Raw genomic sequence first — 8601 nt, forward strand, 5'->3', positions numbered from 1 at the left:
TTTAGATCCCTTTTCCATCAACCATACTTTGGGCTACTAGCAGGGCTTTAAGTGGGCCGCTAACACTAATCGATTGCTTTTTAGAAAGCACCTGGTTTTGGTGAACTAAAGCAGTTGAGCGAACATATATTTAGCAAAACACCAGAGAGGCAAGAAAGCCCAAAATAGTTTTAAAGTACACAGATATTTTATTTAGTGGCCTTTCGCAATTTTAAGCTGATCCTTAACTCTCTTCAAGTCACCCAGCGTTTCGTGATGTGCTAAGATTTAGCACTAATGTGGTGACACTGCAGCTGCTCTCTGTGTTGTTTTATGGTACGAAAGAAGCGTTTCTTTTAGACTTTGTTACTTAGATAGTATGTTTTTAAGTTCCTCTCTACTTGCATTTTGTTGGGGAAAGATGTGACGAATCTATGGTTGAACCGAGAAAGCTTTATATTTATGAGAACTAGACAACATCCTTAGTAAATACAACACAATGTGATATCACTTTAACACCTAAATGCCACAATAAGCAAAAGAAAGTTGGCATGCCATTGTGCGTTAGAGGGCCTGCCTCTGTGCAGCAAAACAAGAGGCAGCATTTTTAGTAATTTGATCTCTTTGAGCTGGAATATTTTTTTAAAATCTGCAAACCACATAGGGATAATTTGGCAACCACTCTATTCCATAATTATGATGAAATCCCAGCACTGCAGAATCCCATCATTCTACTGACCCTAAATCTTATCTTCCAAACAATTAAATGAGCCACTCAAAACGAGAGTCCTAATGTTTTTTCACTAAATTGAAAGAAACACCTTGTTGGGCAATTGCTGTTTGTGACAACATTTACCACCCAACTTAGCATTTTTAGAGCATAACTGAAGCCTTCCAGTTCTGCACTTGTCATTGTAGTCTTTCTTACTACCACCTTATGGTTTGGGGTAAATTGTTGTGCAATAACCTGCGAATAATTTGCTCTTACATTTTCACTTGGAGCATGTTTACTAACAGCCTCTAAAGTTATTTGCAACACCTTTTCACTTTTTTCGGGCCTAAGAGTTTACTAAATGAGCAATTTCAGAGTGTGAGGCTATCATATTAAAAGACTGCTGGAGTGGTGTCTAGTCGAGCATTTTAAAACACGTTCATTAATCTTTTTGCAATTTTCTAAGTGACGGACAACATTTCCTATTTTTCAGTTCCTACCCACTTGCAGTTTGTAGGGGAAAGATGTGGCAAATTCATGACATAAAGCAACACATTTCTGACAACGAGACAACATGCTTAATTCAGCAAGGAGTAATTTGTGTAGCTCTCGCAAGGTTTTCCCAAGTAGGGTATTGTAGAATGGCCTTTGGCCTGCTTTGCGTGCAAGTTATGTTAGCATGGCTTGTTAGAAGTTTAAATGCCATTTTACATTTTGCTGCTTTCGCACACGACACTGCATAGCTGTTTTTGTAAGTTAGCCTTCACAAAGGTCTACACATGAGAAAAGGTTTGTTTTCGACATCTCTAGACTTACATCGTGCCACTAGTTTGCACAGTGAATGCTAAAGCCGTCAAGGTTATCAAAACATGTTAGCTGTTTTTCGACATGTTCGAGTAACGCTTTCTAGACACAACATTTTGGCAGCTGGGAGCCTAGTAAGATTCTGGCGTCCTTATTATCACACACTTGCCATGATTTCAGACACTTGGAAGATTTTCGTTTCCAGGGATGCAGAGAGCCTATGTTGATCAAGATGTAATTTACTCTTACTGAGCGGAAAGTTAATGGGGTCCCCCACATAAGCCTAAGAGACCTTCTATACTTTATAATACATAGTTCCTATATAAGGATGGTGTTAAAACTAGGCGCTATAGGACCTGTTTTCACCATCATTGTAAAATGATTTCTCCTTTTGTATTTTATGGAATTGTAACCATACTGACCATATTATTTTTAATCATATGTCTGCGTATGTTGGCTTAAATACTGCACATGAGATCACTTCGTTAAAATAAGTATTTTAACCTTACTGTGTCTCTTGTTTACTCCTGTTGTGGACTGGTATGGGAGTATAACAAAAGAGTGTTCTCCCTTTCCACCATTACTGAGATGGTCCTAAGTCGCATGTTGTAGGTTGTCTAATCATAGGTTACTTTGCTATAGAACGAAGAGCTAATGTGACACTGATGCTAGTTGGTTGGGTTTGTTCTAGGTACTGAGACGAGTTTCTGGTATACCACAATTCACTGATGTCCTAGGTCTCTGTGCACAGTACTGTGTATGAACAGGCTCCTTGCAACTGTATTGTTGAAATTGAAAATTGAAACATTTTAATGTAAAAATGTTGGCACAGGAGACTAGTGCTTTAGGCAGTGCTGCTAGTTGCTTCTCTCGTCCCATCAGTAATTCCTCATTATAAGTCCTCTAGAAAGTGCTGCAGCTGTGCCTCTCTTTCCAGTGGTAATTCCTCATTCTAAGTCCTCTAGGCAGGGCCTCTATTTATCTTTCTTGATAGAAAACAACCAGCAGAGATCGGTAAAATACCAGAATCACTTTAGCATCTCTAGATTCCAGTCCATTGAAACTGTCTTCCACAAGCACCCGTAGGCAATGATATTTTTTCAAATCTTGTATTTTCAGTGATATGACCACTGAAGGCCCTGATTTTATATTAAAAAAAGAGCTGACTACATCATTTCCTGCAATATTTTGCTCCATGTGTTCCCATACCTGGTGTGTCACACAGTTTTGTGCTTACTTTCCCTCCATGCTAAAAAACAGTAGATGTTTCAGCACCCAGGCTAATGTGCTGCATAGCTAAAAACATATAATGTTCCAAAGGCAAGACCGATTGCATTGCAAATGCTTGTTAGGTCGGGCATTCTAGACCTCTTGTATATTCTTTATTATATATTTTAGTATATACTTTAGTATATAGTTATATGGTATGTACTTTGTGAGCACTGGAGATCAGCCCTAGGACTTCTATGCTTCCGCTTAGGGACTTTTTTTTCTGTTCAACTGCCTCTGTTTAACTGTCTTGATAGAAAATGACCAGCAGAGGTCAGTAAAATATCAGAATTGCTTTCTGCTGAGGGACTTTATTTTTTATTTTTCTGGCAACTGTCTCTATTTAACTTTCATAATAGAAAACGACCAGCAGAGGTTAGTAAAATACCAGCATCACTTTAGCATTCTTAAGATTCTAGTCCATAGAAATTGTCTTCCACAAGCACCAGTAGACAATATTATTTTTTTCAAATCTTGTATTTTCAGTGATATGATCACCGAAGGCCCTGCTTTTATATTAAAAATAGAGCTTTGGACTATACCATTTATTTCTCCCCATGTGTTCTCATACCTGGCATGTCACACGGTTTGGTGCTTACTTTTCCTCCATGTTAAAGAACAGTAGATGTTTTAGTTCCCAGGCTAATGTGCTGCATAGCCAAATACATATAAGGTCCCAAAGGCGAGACCAAATGCATTGCAAATACTTGTTTATGTCTAGACTGGCTACGTCGTCCCTTCCCTTGTGTTGAGACTTAAGCCTCTTGGATGACGTAGAAGATTTCGCAGAGACGCAAAGGACCAACTTCCCAAACAACTAACTAAAACCTTACTGAATATCTATTCACAGCAAGTTTTAAACTAGAAATTGGGGAGGAGGGGCGGTACTGGACGTTGAGTGGTTGGTTTGTTCTTGCTGTCGACCTGCGAAACAACAAGTACCAAGGTATTACTTATATGCTAACCACTGAATATCCTAACTAACTTATAGTCTAAAACATTGGCTTTCCTAACATACCCCCTTTTGGAGTGAGTGTCTTGTTTTCTAAAGCCCCTACCTGCGGTCAGTGTTGTCTTGTCTTCGTCCAGTATTTCTTTGTCTTGTCTTGTCGTGATGGTTAAGGCGTCAGATACTTTTTGTTGTCTGTCAAGAGCTGTCTTTTCTTGGATCTTGACTTTGAGGGCTACAAAACAAAGAAACCAAAATAAGGATTTATTTCCTAAATGCTTTCCTCAAGAATTGCACCCTGACATTCACTTACTGTATAGTTTCTTGTTTGTTCAGAAAGAGATTCCAATTGTTCCTTTGTTTTTGGTTGATGGGTACTGGTGCTTTGAACACATGACATTACCCAAAGTATCTTTCTTTTACATCACAGACTTCTGTTATAATTTTAAAACGAAAACTAAAGCGAAGATTTGCACTTTTTCGCAAGATAACACAAAGCGCTTTTAAAATGAAAAACTAAAGTGAAGATTTGCACTTTTTCACAAGAAACATCAAGCGCTAAACATTTGTAAAACAGAAAACCCTAAAACATCACAATATCATCTTGCATTGCTAAAATGTCTTTTAAACATGACTTGTTCCCAGCTTTAAAGTCTCATGAGGTATCTTTCCTTGGATTTCCAGGAAAGAGTTGTCCAAAAATTATTCTTGACCTTTCTTGCGAAGGGCGCCTTGTAACAAATTAAAAGAAATGTACTTAGCTCCCCGTTTCTTTTCTTTGCAGGGTTGAGCTGTGAAGAAGAATCGCTATGGAGATTGCCGACGGCCGGTTTTCCATTTGTTTAGGCAAGTTCTTTCGCGAGGTCCCAGGCGCGATCCTTCCTCGATGCAAGGCGGAAGGCAAAGCGTCTTCTGGAAGGTTGGGTGCGGTTTAAATAGGGAACCGCAACCAGCCGCACCCAGCCGCGCACAGGCAACGTGCGTACGTGCCAAGCTGAGATCTGGAATAAAGGCTCATTACCTGCATGGATGCTGGCATCTGTACTCCCAGGCGGCGCACAGGCAAAGGGTACTTACTGATACAGTATCGTAGAAAATCTTTGGCCTCACAGGGATACATGAAAGGCAATACAATAGTAAACAAAAATGAAAGAAATGACGAGAGTTACTGAAAACACATGCAAAAACGCCAATAAATCTAAAGTTACATTACACGAATCACACTGATTTTTGAAGCGTGCTGGGTGCACAGGAAAGGGGTGGGTTTTCAAAAGGGATCAATGAATCCTCATAATTATAGAGGATCTAAGGGCTATTTCTTTGGCGGTTTTGGGAGAATGTAAAAGTGATTCATGATTCATGACAGTTTAATTGATTTCCCATTATGGGTTTTCTGGGGTTCAGTGGTACTATCTTCCTCTTCAATTAGAGGTATTTTGCTTGCCATGACCTGGTTGACCGTTTCACACATGCATGAGGACATTTCTTGCTGGATAATTGATCATTATTAAGGTTGGGAGTAAGTGCAGGTGCCTCGAAATCATCTGATTCTCCATCAAACATGATGGATTAAAAATCCCTTTAAGGGGGCGTGGCTAGCAGCCTAAGATGGTGGCAGCTTAGAGGGCGAGCTCCGCGGTTGAAGCGGCCTCCAGATCTATCCGAGCACTGATCCGGTGCAAAATTTCACTTTGCGGGCAGGGACTGAAGTCCGGGACCGGGCGGCACACCCGACAGCAAACAGACGGAAAATCCGACTGCGGGAAGCCAAGATATCCGACTCGCCCGCTCTGGCCTTGGGAGGACGCAGGAGCCGGGGGACCGCCTGGCGAGACGGGGCCGACAGGAAGTGCAGCGGAGTCGGCGTGGAGGGGCCGGAAGTGGTCGCCCACAGCGGAACGCCAGGGAAACGAGCGGTGAGCAGCTCGGAGTGACCGGCGACACGACTGTGGCCTACAAGGGGGAGAGAGCCACACATAGACTGAAGCCCGGTGAGTGAACGGGCGCAATAGACATCGGTCCGGGGGCGGCCGGACCCGTCCCGTCGGAACCCAGGGCGGCCATCTTGCCTCCCGATCGTCGGAGGATCCAGGCATCAGCCCCGCCGGGGGGGTCGGGTTGGCCGACCCGACGTGGCAAACGACCGTCACCCAGCGGAGGACCTGACACGGGGGACACCAGGATCCCGAGAGGGGGTACGGAGACGGCCATTGGGAACTGGGGAAACGGCTGCACTGCTAAGGCGGCACCTCACCCTGCCGGTCTGCGCTGACCATCCTGGGTGAACACACCCTCAAACATTCAGCTGAGACTGGGAGCGGCGGGACCGCAGAAAACTCGGAAGAGGCTCATGGTCTATTGTCGGTCCTCTCGGGCACGCAGACTGTTGAGCGCGCCCCTGGAGGTGGCGGACGCATCACGGCTTGAGGTGGAGGGGCATCAGGCACTGTAGAGGACCGAGGGGGGCCAAGGAGAGGGTCAGCTGGACACGCACGCCGCCCAGTCTAAGAGCGAAGTACGCCCCCTCAGGGACACGGATCTGCAGGTCCGGCGGACCACGTGGTAGAGCAACCCCATCAGTTACCCTCACCGAGGGACCTGGGAACAGGGTCGTTGAAAGTAGCTCCTTTGGCCGGCCGCACCTCAAGGCCGCAGTCACGACGGTGGGCACACACCGGGACTCCATCTGAGGAAATATATCTTCCTGACTGCTCTGCTCACAGAGACCGCCTTGGGGCAACTACGAAGGACATGGCGGGCAAAGGTCGGAAGGGAGGCAATGCACAGTCGCGTCTTGAGAGATATGCGTTTGAAAAACCGGCCGCCTCCCCACCAGATGCCAAAGCACAGGCGAGCAAGCCGACCGACCAAAAGGGGGACAAAAAAGCAACCCTTGAAGACGTTATGCGAGCCCTGACGCAAGTTCAGGTTACGGTGGGGTCGATCTCAACGGAAATAACCCTGATAAGAGCTGACTTCCACAAGATGTCCGAAAAAGTTTCATCAATGGAGGTTGTGACCAAATCTTTGGTGGAAGACGTCTCGGAACTCCAGATCAATGTGGAGCGAATCTCAAACGAAAACAAAGACCTACGTCCAAGCTGGATGAGCAGGAAGGGCGCTCAAGGCGGAACAACATCCGCATTATAGGGGTTCCGGAATCAGAGGACACGAGAGCAATGGACCTCTACGTGGAAAACCTGATTGAACAAGAACTCAAACCCAAGGGCCTATCCGCCTTCTTCTCTGTGGAAAGGGCACACCGGATCCCAGGGGGTAGACCAAAGCAAGGCGCAGCACCTCGGCCGATCATTGCCCGTCTCTTCAATTTCAGGGACAGAGACGCGATCCTGCAAGCGGCTAGAAACTCCCCTCCAGTTAAGATCCAAAACTCAACTCTGGCGTTCTTTCCGGACTACACGGCGGAGGTCGCACGTAGAAGGAGGACATTCTTTGAAGTAAAAAAGGAACTGAGGGCAAGAGAACTTCCTTATGCCATGTTGTTTCCAGCCAAGTTGAGAGTGGTGGCAGACAACAAAACTTGGTTCTTCGACACTTCGGAGGCTGCACATGACTGGCTGGAAGGATGGAGACAAACGGGCCTACCTCGCCGCTCCACACGCCTGAATAAGTACCGTGCAGGTGGATCTCGTCCGGGCTCCCAAGCATCAGGAGGGGACCTGGATCCGCACTCCCCACTGAGTGAGGCACATGACACTGAGAATAACGATGAACAATGAAATCCCGGACCTAATGGTGTAGACCAAATGCACTGCTGATTGGACTGGTCGTCAAGGACACCGGGCGGAGGTCCTCCGCGGACATGGAAGGAGGCCGCCGACTCCGGAGAGTCCCTCACCCCAACGAGCAAGTACTGTGTTTGGGTTTCGGGTTAGGCACTCTGCTAAGTTGGGGGGGCGGGCAGTTCTGGGTCCGTCAAGCAGGGGGGCAGGGAGGGGGGAAGTTGGGGTTGGGGGGGTTCGGTTTTTTTGACTTGTTTTACAGGTGTAGAATGGTACCACGGGACACACACATTGCACAGGGCACGCGCAGGCCAGGGCTCTGCACCTCACTCCACACGATACATGGATTTTCTCTACCACGGATACAATGACACACACTACACGGTATGACATAGGGAGGGGGGATCCTGGGACAGGACCGGTGGAGCCACTACAGCTTATGTCATGGAACGTTAGAGGCCTGGGAGACAAGGTCAAGCGAGGGCTGGTGTTACACAGTATAAGGAGGTTCGGCCCGGCTCTGGTCCTACTGCAAGAAACGCACCTCACAGGCACAGCCACACATGCCTTAGATAGGAAAGGCTACCGGATGATTGCCCACTCGGAGTTCACGAAGGGGTCCCGGGGGACAGGAATACTAATGCACCGATCCTCCAAATTTATACTCCAATCCACGAAGGTAGACACACAGGGGCGCTTCGCAGCGGCACTTGGACAGTGGGAGGGGAGGCGGCTGAATGTGGTCTCGGTATACATTCCACCGGCACTGCACACGATAGCTCTCCCAGAATTGGGTAAATTTCTGTTGGAACTCCCAGAGGGTGACCTCATAATAGGGGGGGATTTTAACGCAGTGGCACACAACACGCTAGATAGGTTCCCATCTCGGACACAAACACCAGGGCCCTCCCGGCTGCATGATTTCCTGGAAGCGCAGGGCCTGATAGACCTTTGGAGGCACATGCACCCAACAGACCGTCACTACACTTATCACTCAGCGGTCCACGACAGTCTGTCACGGATCGATTATTTTCTTACCCCGGGGCAGGGTCTACTTACTGTCGACGACATACAGATCAAACCAAGGGGCGTCTCGGACCATTCCCCGTTGACGCTGACCCTCTCAATCCCAGAACGGTCCCAAA

The sequence above is a fragment of the Lissotriton vulgaris genome, chromosome 7, assembly GCF_964263255.1.
Source record: "Lissotriton vulgaris chromosome 7, aLisVul1.2, whole genome shotgun sequence".
In the NCBI taxonomy this organism is placed as follows: Eukaryota; Metazoa; Chordata; class Amphibia; order Caudata; family Salamandridae; genus Lissotriton; species Lissotriton vulgaris.